The sequence below is a fragment of the Octodon degus genome, unplaced genomic scaffold, assembly GCF_000260255.1.
Source record: "Octodon degus isolate 3935 unplaced genomic scaffold, OctDeg1.0 scaffold00091, whole genome shotgun sequence".
NCBI lineage: Eukaryota > Metazoa > Chordata > Mammalia > Rodentia > Octodontidae > Octodon > Octodon degus.
This window is the reverse complement of record NW_004524667.1, coordinates 3,062,500-3,075,449: the sequence shown is the minus strand read 5'-3', so window position 1 is coordinate 3,075,449 and position 12,950 is coordinate 3,062,500. Positions and strand designations below refer to the sequence as shown.

General features: G+C 35.7%; 1 protein-coding gene across 2 annotated transcripts in view; it reads left to right on the top strand.

Moving 5' to 3' along the window:
- Arfgef1 (ADP ribosylation factor guanine nucleotide exchange factor 1) overlaps window positions 1-12,950 on the top strand; it is a 156,044-nt gene that overhangs the window by 20,134 nt on the left and 122,960 nt on the right. Inside the window, exon 1 of one of the 2 annotated variants that reach the window (XM_023722363.1) lies at window positions 12,425-12,446. The exons of the other annotated variant lie outside the window; for it this stretch is intronic. The gene's annotated coding sequence lies outside the window, so the exon portion shown is untranslated. Of the gene's footprint in view, window positions 1-12,424; window positions 12,447-12,950 lie in introns of those variants that run through there. 2 annotated transcript variants of the gene reach the window in all.

The following is a 12,950-nucleotide window of genomic DNA, read 5'->3' as shown; positions in this document are numbered from 1 at the left end:
TGAAATTCAGGTACTGATATACCAAGTTCTGTTCATGCAGTTGTGCCTGGCTTGGGTTTGGCTACTGTGCTCAGCTCCTTACTGTTGTTGCCCTTGGAGGTGGGCTTGCTGTCCACCTTTGGTAAGATGATCTGTTCCTGGATTAGCTATGTGGATTTGACCCTAGTCTCTCACTGCGGGGACTTTAGCTGCAGGGTTTTACCTCAAGCCTGTATGCTAGATCTGGGCTGGGTCTGGAGGGGTATGAGAAGCGGGGGTGAGCGAGCCCAGAAACTCTCCCACACACTCACCAGTGTTGTGTTTTGGTGGGTCTGCAGGACTTCCGGGAGCGCAGCAGCAGTTCTTACTCAGATGGCAAGCTGCACTGGTTCTGGTCAGGCGGGAGTGGTCTGGAGTGGTCTGAAGAATGCAGGGAAGTGACTCTCTTACGCAGCAGGCCTGGGCCTGGAGTGGTGGGCTGGCGCAGGACAGAGCAGAAGCTCTCCCCCACACTTGCAGGGCCTAGGGTTGGTCGGATATCCATACTATAAAATTTATTCATAATTATTTTCAGAAAATTTCCTCAATTGTTTAGTCATGCCCATAATTCAGTTTTACTTTTCTTTCCATCACCCCAAAAGGATCCCTAGTGCCTATTTGGAATAATCCTTATTGCCATCAATAGTTCAATACATCTGCTAAACTACTTTCTGATTGTAAATAAGTCTCTTGTATGTATTTTAGGTAAATGCAGTTTTCCATAAATGTTTTGTGTCAGACTTCTTTCACTCAGTATGTTTTTGAGATTCATGTTGTAGTATGAAGCAGTACTTCATTTCTTAGTATATTGATGAATATATTATTGTTTGGACATATGAATTGAGTGTCCTTATCCAAAATATTTTAGATAAAAGGTGTTTCAGATTTCAGTTTTTTAGACCCTGGAATTCTTCCATAGACTTTGGTATTTTAGCATCCTTTTTTTATCAGTATAGTACATATTAGCCATCATAATGATCACATTTATTATAGGGAATTTGTACTTGTATACAGTATATTTTAGTATTTCTTTTATCCAAGTCTCCTCTCCTCTTGTCAGCTTTTCTCCTTATTTACAAAGCTTTGTTTCCATTTTCATCTTTCCATTCTTTTTTAAAAAATCCCTTTTCCCTTCCTTTTCCTTCCTCCCTCTCTTGTTCCCCTTTCCTTTTGAGTTTCTCACACAAGAGAAACAGTGCAGCATTTAAACTTGTGTGTCTGGTTTATTTCGCTTAAAATTATGGTTGTAAGGAACATGCAGTTACATAAAAATGACTCAAGTTTATCCTTATTTATGGCACAGTAGTACTCTATTGTATGCCAGTACCACATGTTTTTTATTCATTCATCTATTGATGGGCATTTGGGCTATTTCCAAGATTTAGCTATTATAAATTATGCTGCTATAAACATGGGTGTGCATAAATCACTGTGGTATGAATGCCTTTAAGCATTCCAGGAAGATAGCTAGAAGGGGAAGCGTTCTTGATCTAGAAATCTGAAATTCTTCAATATCTGCAACTTTTTGAGTGCTGACATAACACTCAAAATATTTTGGATCAGTTTGGAGATTTTCAGACCTGTATGCCCAACCATTACTTCAGTTTGCTAATGTATTCACTAGTTAATGTACATTTGAGTTGAATGAGTAATACTGCTGTGATTATTTGTATATAAGTTTATGTAAATAATTTTTTTTTTTTTAATTTGGTAGATGACCTAGGAATGAACTTGCTAGGCTGCATGATGTTTGTGTATGAAGTTGGGTTTTTTTTTTTTGTTTTTTTTTTAATGTATTTGGTACAGGGTCTTCCTACGCAGCTCAAACTCGTAGTGGTCCTCCTGTTTCAGCCTCCCCAGCACTGGGACTACAGGCATGCCCCACGACACCTGATTTGGTGGTTAGTTTGGTGTGCTTGGGGCGGGGCCAGTGTGGCATGCAGTACTGGAGATTGATTCTGGTTCCTTGCACTTGCCAGGCGGGTGCTCAGACTACTGAGCTATCTCCCTGGCCCCTGTATTAAGTATTATGTCATTAACATATTGTTAACTTTAGGCTTTATTCTACACACATGTACTAGAGTTGTCAAACATGTGCAAACATTCTTGAACAGCTTGGACTATTTAATTTCTAAGGCAGTTGTAGGAAAAGGAACAACTGTTAGCATTTATCAAGCATTTATGTATGTTAGCTTATATGCTGATTAGATATCTTATTGGCTTATTTTTAATTAGTCTTCAAAACCTGTTTGCTTTAGTATAGTACAGGCATTACATTTTGTGAAGAAACTGAGTGTGAAGTTTGTGTTTGTCAGAGTTGGCATATGGCTACACAGAGCTGCTTTGAAGCTTGCTCAATGCCTGCTTATTTGGTTTAATGTGGTAGTCGTGACCTGTGTCCTTAACTGCTACACTATGTGTTCATAAAGTAAAGGTTACAAAAGGAAAAAGAAGGGCTGCAATGCAAAGAAAGGAACAGTTCAGAAAAAGAACAAAATACCTAACGATAACAGCTGTATAGGAAAATATGCTTTGTACAGTGTGAGCTCATATTTGTATCCCTGACTCTGTCATGTAAATAAGATTTTGTGCATTCTGCTTTAAAGTTGACAAACTCTGTGCTGTTTTTTTAAGTGTGTATCTAACAAAATTTTAAAGTTTTGATAAGTAAGCCATTTGGAAATTTTAACTCTGCTGAACTTAACCAAGATTCTTGGATAGACTAGTTTTAATTGTACATGTATCCCTAATCCTTTAAAATTTTGTAGTATTTCAAATTATTTTAAGAATTTGAGTAAAAACAAAATCTTACCGAAATTTTACGTAAAATTACAAAGAAGACTCTTACCTAAAAATAACTTGTCTATGGCAGTGGCTTCTGTCAGTACAATATATAAATGTAATTATTGTGTAACTGTCATGATTTTCAGTTTTTGTTCTTGTACATGTTATACACATTTTGTGTGCATGTGTCTATATACAGTGAGGTGTGTGTGTTGTTTCTAGCATTTTAATATTGTCATTTTTTAAATTTTTAACATGTTTTTAATGAACATTTAAATTCTGTACTTTAAAACTTGGGTTTCTGCAAAAATGAATGTTTTGTATGTGGAATTATTCAAACCATACTCTTAAAAATTGAGATCATTGGGCTAGAGTATGACCGGTTATGACTTAACTTGTTAAGGCAAGGTTACCCTAAACATACCTGTGCTAGATGGAACAGCAGAGTACTGAGAAAACAAGACAGGGTGGCTTATTTATTTTTTTCTATCTTTCTTGTGGTTTTTCTGTTTTAATGTTAAAAACCTCATATAATAGCTATATGTACTTTTGCATATATTCTATAAATTCTGTTTTATTTTTCATAGACTTTACTAGAGAACATGTCTTAATCTATTTAGGTTCCTGTACAAAATAAATCTGACTTAGAAACAAAATACTATTGCTTTCATTTCTGGAGGCTGGGAAGTCAAAAGACCCCTGCCTGTTGAACACTGCTCAATAGATAGGCAGTACTTTCTAGTTGTACTAACATGAAAGGAACAAACAGGCTCCTTTAGGCCTCTTTAAAAAAAAAAAAAAAAAAAAAAAAAAAAAAAAAAAAAAAAAACCCAAACTGCAATGAATGCCACATTCTACTCTATTTGTATCAGGTTTATTTTACCTGAAGCTCTTGAAAAAAAAAAAAAAAAAACTTTAAAAAAATTTTATTACTTTGTTGGTGTTAGGGATCACATCCTAACATTATCCATGTTAGGCAAGCTCCCCAAACCTCTGTCCCCTCCCTAACTCTCCTGCCATCTCTTCTCCTTGAGATACTAGGGGATTGAACCCAGGAGCACTCTGTCACTGAACTACATCCCCACCTATTAATTTTTTTTTTTTTTTTTGAAATGTGATCTAAATTGCCAAGATAGAATTTGAACCTGGTCCTCCTGTCTTAGTCTCCCTGAAGGCTAGGATTACAGGTATGTCCTCCACAAGCCTTTTTAAGTTGTGATTTTGAGAAGGTCTCACTAAATTGCTCAGTCTGACCCTGAACTTGTGATCCTCCTCCCTACATAGCTGAAATTGCAGGCATGCACCTACACTCCTGTCTCTTTCTGGTGGCTTTCATAATAAGGGTACTTAATCTCATTCACAAAGGCTCCCCCCTTATGATCTAGTCATCTGCCAAAGCCCCAACCTCTTAATTCCAGGAATACACGTTTATACCACAGGAAGGTAAATTATGAGGTCTGTGTGTAACAAGTTCATTTTTTCCCTCTGGATTGATGGGTCATTTAGCTCCAGTTAAAGTATCATATCTTAATTCACTAGTTAATTTTAGTGTGTAATAGCATACCATTAACAAGGTATCTGATAGGATTGACACATCTTCACTGTCCCTTTTAATGTTGCTTGCTTTTTGCAGATGATTTAAAATCCTTAAGTTTTCTATTACTTACTCTTAGAATTTTATTAATATATTAATCAGCTTTTTAAATACTTTCATTCTTATGTATTAGACTAAAAGTGTTACAGTTGGAGAGACGTTAATTACCTTAATTTATTTTATTGCATCTTATTTCTGTTCCCTAAATTTTATTATTTTCTGGGTAGTTGAGAATGCAGTGATAAGCAAAACTTTATGTATAATTTATGTGATTTTTATCTTTGGAAATAAGAATCGAACCATGTGTATCTTCTGATAATGTGAAGAATATACATAAAGTATAGATTTTTTGATATTAGTGAACAGTTAATGTAAAATTTTGAAAGTATACATGAGTGTCCAAAAATAAGTTTTACAATTATTACAGTATTTTTTCCAGTACCAGGGCTCAAACTCGCGACTTTGTGCTTGCGAGGCAGACACCTATGCTGCAGAGCTATGTCCCCAGCCCTACAGTATAGAAGCTGTATATCAAAAACTAGTTCTGTAGAACTGTGTCTGTGTAGTTATGTTACTAGATGACATGAGAGAAATTCGATTTATGTTTTAGAATGTACTTTTTACATTCTAAATACAAGGATGTGTCTATGTTATGTGAAAGTATTTTATTGTTTCCATCATCAATCACCATGTCTGTGTCTCTTAGAGAAGAGTGAACTACAAATTAAAAGGAAAAAGTGCTTTGGTTAGTAGTACTGTATGTAGCAAGTCCTTCCCTTAAAAGGTCTGTTAAGACTACTAAACTTTTATGTATGATTTTCAATGAGTTATTTTCCTTATAAAGTAGTTAAATTTTTTTCTGCTCAATAGGTAAATAGGTAAAGATATTTTTTATATACAGTAGAGTACTACTCTTCCCTAAAGAAGGATAAACTTGAGACATTTCTAGGTAAATGATACACCTTGAGATCATATTTTTAAGTGAAATAAATTGGTCACACATGTTTAAATATCTCATTGTTTCTCTTGTGTGACAAATCTTAAAGTGTAAGGAAGGACCAAAACAGATGACTGGGAAGTAGGAAGAAAATGTTCATGTAGGAAGTTGAGCAAAGAAAAGTTGAGGGGAAAGAGAAAAAAGGTGGGGAAAAAGAAAAAGAATAGAAACAAATGGAAACAAAGCTTTGTAAAGAAGAAAGGGAAAAGGGCTCAAACAGGGGAGGAGAATAGGGGAAAAAATCAAAATGTATTATATAGAGGTACAAATTCTCTATGATGAATGTAAAAATTATGTATATCAGAAATATACCAATAAAATTAAAATTTTTTCAGTTCATGATTTTCTTTTACAAAAAGCACACTTAAGTAGATAATTAACATGCAGAATTCTGATTTCATGAAAAGTTAGATTCTCAGAGTCATCACAATTATAGTTTTTGTTTTCTTGATTTTTCTTCCTTTGGATGCAAAGTATCTTTTTTAAACATTGGTTAATCATTTTGTTAGTAAATTAAAATTATATTTATGAATATTTACAAGGCAGGTTTTAGTTTGATATTGTTAAATTTGATAGCATTTAATTCAAAGTATGTACTCTCAAATGGATTCTACCCTTCAGTCTTACTGAAATTTTCTGTCCTACATTTATAAAAGTAATGTTGCCTTTCATTAATAGCAAATGAAGAGCTTTGTTTGATTTTTACCACAGCCTGATGCTCTTCTGTACTGTCATTCAGTGTCTTACTTGAGTAAAGTTTCTTAATGTAAAAGTTTTGTTGATTTACTAGTGTTCCCTTGTATTTTGTGTAAGATAGTCACTGATAATTAATTGTCCAGGAATAAGAAAACTGAAATATCTGAGTTAGGATATTTAGTGTTCTCAAGAATGTTTACCTTTACTTTAGTTCTTTGATTTTTTTAAGTTCCTGTTTGTACTGTGAAATTTTCATTTAAAAATTATAATATTTGAGTTAGCATTGTGCTAGTGCTACACCCATACTACCACAATGAAATACCTGTGGCAATTAACTTATAAAATGAGAAAGCTTATTGAGCTCTTGGTTTTAGAGGTTGAAGGGCTTAGTCCCTCATTATTTTAGTTCTATTGAAGAGGTGGATGGTGGCACATTATAACAGAAGAATGTGTAGGCACAAAAGCTCACATCTCAAGACAGGAACTGAGAAAATCAAGGTCCTGCATCTACTTTAAGGGTGTACCACTATAAATATCACCCACTAGACCTCACATTCCAAAGGTTCTACGACCTCCTAGTGGCACCACCCTGCAGATCAAGTCATCAATTATGGACCTTGGAGGAAATTTAAAATGGTATCCAAACCCTAGAGGTATTTCAGTTCCTTTTTTTGAAGACAAGTGAGTTCTTACTATGTTACCCAAAGTGGCCTTAAACTCCACTGCTTATCCTTCCAAGTACTGGCACCATCAGCATATGCCACTGCTCCCAACTTAGTTCATCTTTTTTAACCATTCCTTGTGTGTTCATTCCCTTCTGATTTTTCTTTCCTTTTTTTGGTAAATTCCCAGAATCTATTTTGTTGATAAGTAAAACATTCCTCACTCATAGACAAATTTTAAAGCATTTGCGACATTTTAAATATAAGAGAGTGCCAGGTGTGGTGGTTTAAGCCTGTAATTCCAGCATTCTGGGGACAGAAGTAGGATGATGAGTTTGAGGCCAGCTGGGCTACATAGTGAAACCCTGACTCAAGAAACCAAAAACAGAAGAAAGGACTGGGGATGTAGCTCAGTGGTAAAGCATTTGCTCAGCATGCGCAAGGCCCTGAGTTTGGTCCACAGTGCTAGAGTTGTCATTATCATCATCAGGAGGGTAATTTGAAATTTAAATTAACATGTAATTTAATTAATTAACACTTGATGTTACTTTTCTTAAAAATCTGTTTTAGCTGGGCTTGGTGACGTGTGCCTGTAAGCCTAACTACTCAGGAGCCTGAGTGAGCAGGAGGATCACAAGCCTCAGTCCAGCCCCAGGGAACCGAGAGCTTGTCTCAGAAATAACCAGCCATAAATAAAAGCTGGGGATATAGCTGTCTGGTAGTGCATCTCAGGGTTCAACCCCTAAAGGTCTCAAAAATACACAAAATGATTTTTGCCTACTGAGAGAAGAAAAAGGTCTGGAATAGTGAATGAGAAAGAACTTTGGAACATGGAACAATGTAGGGCATGGCAGGACTGGGATAGGCCTGAGAGAAGCTCCTTATATTACATAAAGATAACAAGAGGTTGTAGGTAAGAAGAAAATAGGTAGAAAGGTACAAAATGAGGTAAAAAAGTATCAAAAGTAACATTTTCATCACACTTACAAACAATGTATATTATTTAAAAAATGTAAACTTTCATTACTTTTTGTATGTGGGACATAATGCTCATTAATTAGCTGTTTTCTATTAAAAAGGCAAATGAATGGATTTTGCTGCTTGTGCCTGAAACAACCTCTTGGTTTTTTGTGTTAAATTCCATTATTGTGAACTCTAATGTTTACCAGAGCTAAAAACTGTTATAAAAATGCAATAACTTTTACCGTCATAATTACCAAACATTTATGGAATGTCTCCAAAATTATATTAGATACTAGGGAAGCTAGGGAATAGTCGTACATGGATAGTTCCTGTGTTTAGGAAACTCATAGTCTATTCTAGTGGAGGAGACAGATTTGTGGTAAATACATAAGTAATAAATAGATGTTATGGTAGACGTATACGTATATTATTTAAAATATTCTATCCATATCTATTATTGATAGAAACCCAAAGAAAGAATTGCATAGTTCTTTCCCAGAGTCAAATTGGGGTTGGAGTATCAAATAGCTTTGGAAGCATCCTAGATCAGTAATGGCAAACCTTTTAGAACTTTTAATGAAATAAATAACCTGATTTGGCACGTGTGCCATAGGTTTACTACTATTGTCCTGGACCTTGCTTAGGCTTGGTAGATTGCCAGAAAAATATGCTATTTAAAAAAAAAATACAGGCAGAACTACTTGCCTGAGCCTAGGGGTAGAAGAAATCATGACTGCACTTGGGTAACTGCAGGAAGTTCAGTATGATTGTGGGATATAATCACAGAAGTAAGCAAGGGCCAGATCATTGAAGACCTATTATACCATGGTAAGGAGTTTTGAATTTTTCTTATAGTGAGTAAGGCACCAAGCAGAGCAATGAAATGATAATGTTGCAGTCCAGAAAATCACTCCATTGGCATTGTGATAGATTCCTGGGATCCAGAATTTCAGTCAGTGAGACCATAACATTAATAAGTTGTTTCCATAGCCTCAGTGTAAAAGAAGGGTTTTGCATCAGGTACTGAATATAGAAAACTTACATCTTAGCAAATCAGGAGTTATTTTTGAGTTTGATGTGAAATGAGAAAAATGAAATCATTTAAAATGGTTTGGGGCTGGGGAGATGGCTCAGCGGAATAAGTGCTTCCCTGGCAAGCGCAAGGGCCTGAGTTCAATCCCCGGTTCCGCAAAAAAAAAAAAATAATAATAATATTAATAGTTTGAGGCATCTAATTAAGTGATTTTTGGGCTCTTAAAACTATTTGTCAGTTCTGGCAGTACCAGAAAATATGCACGTTGTGAGATAAAGGAGTTGAGGGAGAAAAGGGGACTACTATGTTTAAATTGAGTTTAAGTCCTTGTGGGATGTGTAAGTAAAACTGTTGAGTCGCTGGTAGTTCATAGCATTAAAAAAAAAAAAACGCAGAGTGATCTGATCATTAAACGTTACCAACATGTAGTAAAGATACTTTATATCTTTTTGGAAAAAAGATGTATGTTAAGCTGCCTGGTAAATGTTTTCATTTAATGCTTTCTTCAAGCAACATTTAAGTACTCATTTCTTCCAGTTTTTGTGCTAAGCATGAGTAATACAAACATGTAACATAAGTCATTTGCTGTTGAGAAAATTGAAGGGAATGAACACAGAACAGTTTTAATTAAGTGTTGTGAATATAATAACCAGAAGAAGCTGTAGGAATAGAGAATTATCTTGGTCTGAAAGTGCAGAAGGTTAACAGCTACTTACTCCAGAAGATGCATATTTTATGTAAGAAAAGTATTCTGGTAAATGGAGAGAATCTGTGCTAGGTGTGCTATGTTTAGAGCACCAATGGAGCATCTTAAAAATGAAAACAACTTCATTGTAATACTAAAGATCCTGACTCACTAATTTTGGAAATGGGCCTGAGCATTTTAATTTTTCTATTTAATTTTGTTGTGTTATAGGAGCATAGTATATATTTGGGCTTATGGGGATGTGTGCAATTCCATGATTTTTAATACAGGAAAATTTGTGTAAACAATTACCATAATCAGGATACAGAATAGTTGTAGCACCCCCCCCAATCCATTATGTTTTATTTCTTCATAGTCATACCTGTCTTCACATACCTGAACATTGGCAACCACTGATCTGTTCTCTGTCGCAATGGTTTTATTGTTTTAAGAGTGTTGGCTATGTAAAATACAGTATGTACATTTTTGACATTGCCTGCTTTACCTAGAATGCTTCTGAGAATTATCCAAGTTTTGCATGTATTAGCACACTCCTTTTATTACTGTGTAATATTCCATGATGTGGAATTGTTGATAACTCTTTTGAGGATGTTTAAACTTTCAGATTGTGGGGGCTTAAATTTTAATTTCTCTAAGATAGGTACCCAGAGTGGAGCTGCTGGCTCATATGGTAAATATATGTTTAATTCTGTAAGAAACTTCCACATTGTTTCCCAGTGGTTATACCATGTTACATTCCCACCAGCAATGTATATGAGTCTTACTTGCTCCACAGTCTTGTCAGGTTATTTTAAAATTTTAACTATTTAATTGATGTATAGTAGTACCTTCTTGTGGATTTTATTTGCATTTCCTTAATGACTAATGATGTTGAACATCTTTTTGTGTTTCTTTTACATGTATACTTTTTGGAGAAAGTCTTGAGTCTTGCTTATTTTAACATTTGGTCTAGTTGCTTTTAATATTTTGTTCTTGGATTGAATTTCTGGAATATTGATTTTTATATGCCTTGGTGTAGATTTATTTTGGTCATGGCTATTTGGAGTTCTATATGTTTATTATTTTGTATATCAATTTGTATATTTGTATTTGTTATTCTGTATCCATGTTTGGGAGATTTTCTGCCATTATTTCTGCAGTTTTTTTATGTGTGCAGTCTCCAGCTTTCTCATTGACTAATCAATCTTATGTTGTTCCTCTGTGCTTCATCTACTAGTTGTTGGATTGATTTTTCAAGGTCCTTTGCTATTTTTAAAATAGCTTTCTTTTCCTGGTTGCTAGTCTCAATCCTGTCTCTAGATCTGATAATCTGTTCTTGCCATTATTCAATATGTTATGTATACTTTCAATGGAGTTTATAATCTTGGATTTCTGTTTGGATCTGTTTCATTGATTCCATTTCTTTTTTCTTTTTTTTATTTTAAGGAAGGGTCTACAGGGTGTTCAGGGCCTCACTACTAGATTGGACTTGAAGAGATCCACCTGTTTGCAGCCTCCCAAGAGCTGGGATTACAGGCATGTGCCACCATGCCCAGTCTTAGTTACCATCTCAGCATGCCCTGGAGGCAGGGCTGCACAGCAGGCTTGGAGATTGAACCCCTGGCCCCTGCTCCTGCTTGCAGGTGCTTTAATCTGATGAGCTATTTGGCTGGCCCTTTCATTTCTTTTTTATGGTGGACATTCATACTTGCCATCATTTTCCTGGGCTTTTTTTGTTTAAAAAAAAATCTATGTCTGCTTTAATGTATGTCATTTTGGTTTTCTCTTTGCTCCTTTGCAGTTATTTTTTCTACAGCCCCTTTTCTGTAACAACAATTCTGTTGCTATCATTTTAAAGAGTTTCTTTTTTTTTCTTTTTTTTTTTTTTTAATCTTTGTTTTCTGTGTTGATGCCTATAGATTTCTTATGATGGATTGATTTATCCCTGGTCTTCAGGCTTTCCTAGGAAATGTCTGTTTCTCAAAATATCTTCTAGATGTAGGTGGTTCTTAGTCTTTAAATCTGTCTCAAGAACCTAACTTCCCAGCATATTAAGAATGTGCAGTTGCTATTTGACTCAGACCCCATTCCTTTGGTACTTGACTGTGGCGATTATTATGATCCCTTACAAGTTCTACAGTTATATAGTATGATCCAGTTTATACTAGGAACTTATATGCAATGATTTTCCACTTAGTAGAGTGATTTTTACCCTGTTGTGTATGGCGTTTAAGAGGGATAGGGAGTAGGAGGGAGAGATGAATGAGGTTAAATATAGTAGGGAGAACATTGGGGGTGTAGGATGATCATCCTAGTTTTGGGTAATTGTAGGTCATGAGAGGATTGGAAGAGAAAGCCTAGGATTATTGAAGTGAACTAGAAAGAGAAGAGAGTGTTTACTCACATGAAAGTATCGTAAAATCAAGCGAGATAACAGACAATAGAAAGAGGGTAAGTAATAAAACAGAAAGGTTAGAGATTTAATCATGAAACAGTAAAAAAAATAAAAAAAAACATAGGAAGCAACAGTAACCACACACATATCTAAAAACAACAAATATACCAAAAGAAAAACAAAACAGAACAGAAAAAAAATGAGAAAACGGGGGTGGCGCAATCCTACCATCCCGCTTCTATTCAACATGTCTTTGTCTCTAAGCACAATGCTGGTTCAACTAATTTACCACTTGCTGGCTTGTATTGTTAGTGTTGCTTCTATTTCATGCCACTACTCCCCCATCCCATCCCCATCATTTGTGCTCTGGCTGGGAGCCTTACTGTGTGGTGTTCCCAGGTTGATTCTGGGTCCCACCTGATGTAGGGAGAGAGGGAGGAGCTGATCTCTCTTCCTATGCTTCACCTGGGTCCTGGGCCCCAGCAGTAGAGGAAGGGATGTCTTCAACAAGTTACCTTTTGGGTGTCTTATCACAAGTCACCTGGATCTGAGCAGCAGGGAAGAAAGGAGCCAATCTCAGGATGTCTTCCTGTGCAAGTCACTTGGATCTAGGCCCTTGGTAGGTTTTTGTATTCCTGCCTTGTGAGAGAAGTTTGCTTGTTATTGAATTGTTCACCATTTTCATGTCTTCTTGGTTCAATCTTGGTAATACTTAGGTGTCTAGAAATCTGTTTCTTTGAAATTCTCCAAATTGTCAAAGTACAGTTTTTCATAGTAACTACAGTCTTCTGGATTTTGGCAGTGTCTGTTATGTTTTCACCTTTTTCATTTCTAATATTTTGCTATCTTGTCTCTCCTCCTCTTGATAAGTTTGACTAAGGGTTCATTATTTTTTTCCCATAATTTTATTGATAAATAGCAATGAGACAGTTTCAAATCAAATTGGTAGGACAGTTTCAATAATTCACACATTGCGGGCTGGAGAAATGGCTCAGTGGTCTAAAGCACCTACTTAGAACAAGCTTAGCAAAAGCATCAGGGACCACGGTTCAATCCCCCAGCACCACATGCCAGCCAGCCCTGCCCCCTGGTGGGCTGAGCTGGTCTCTCTCTCTCTCTCTCT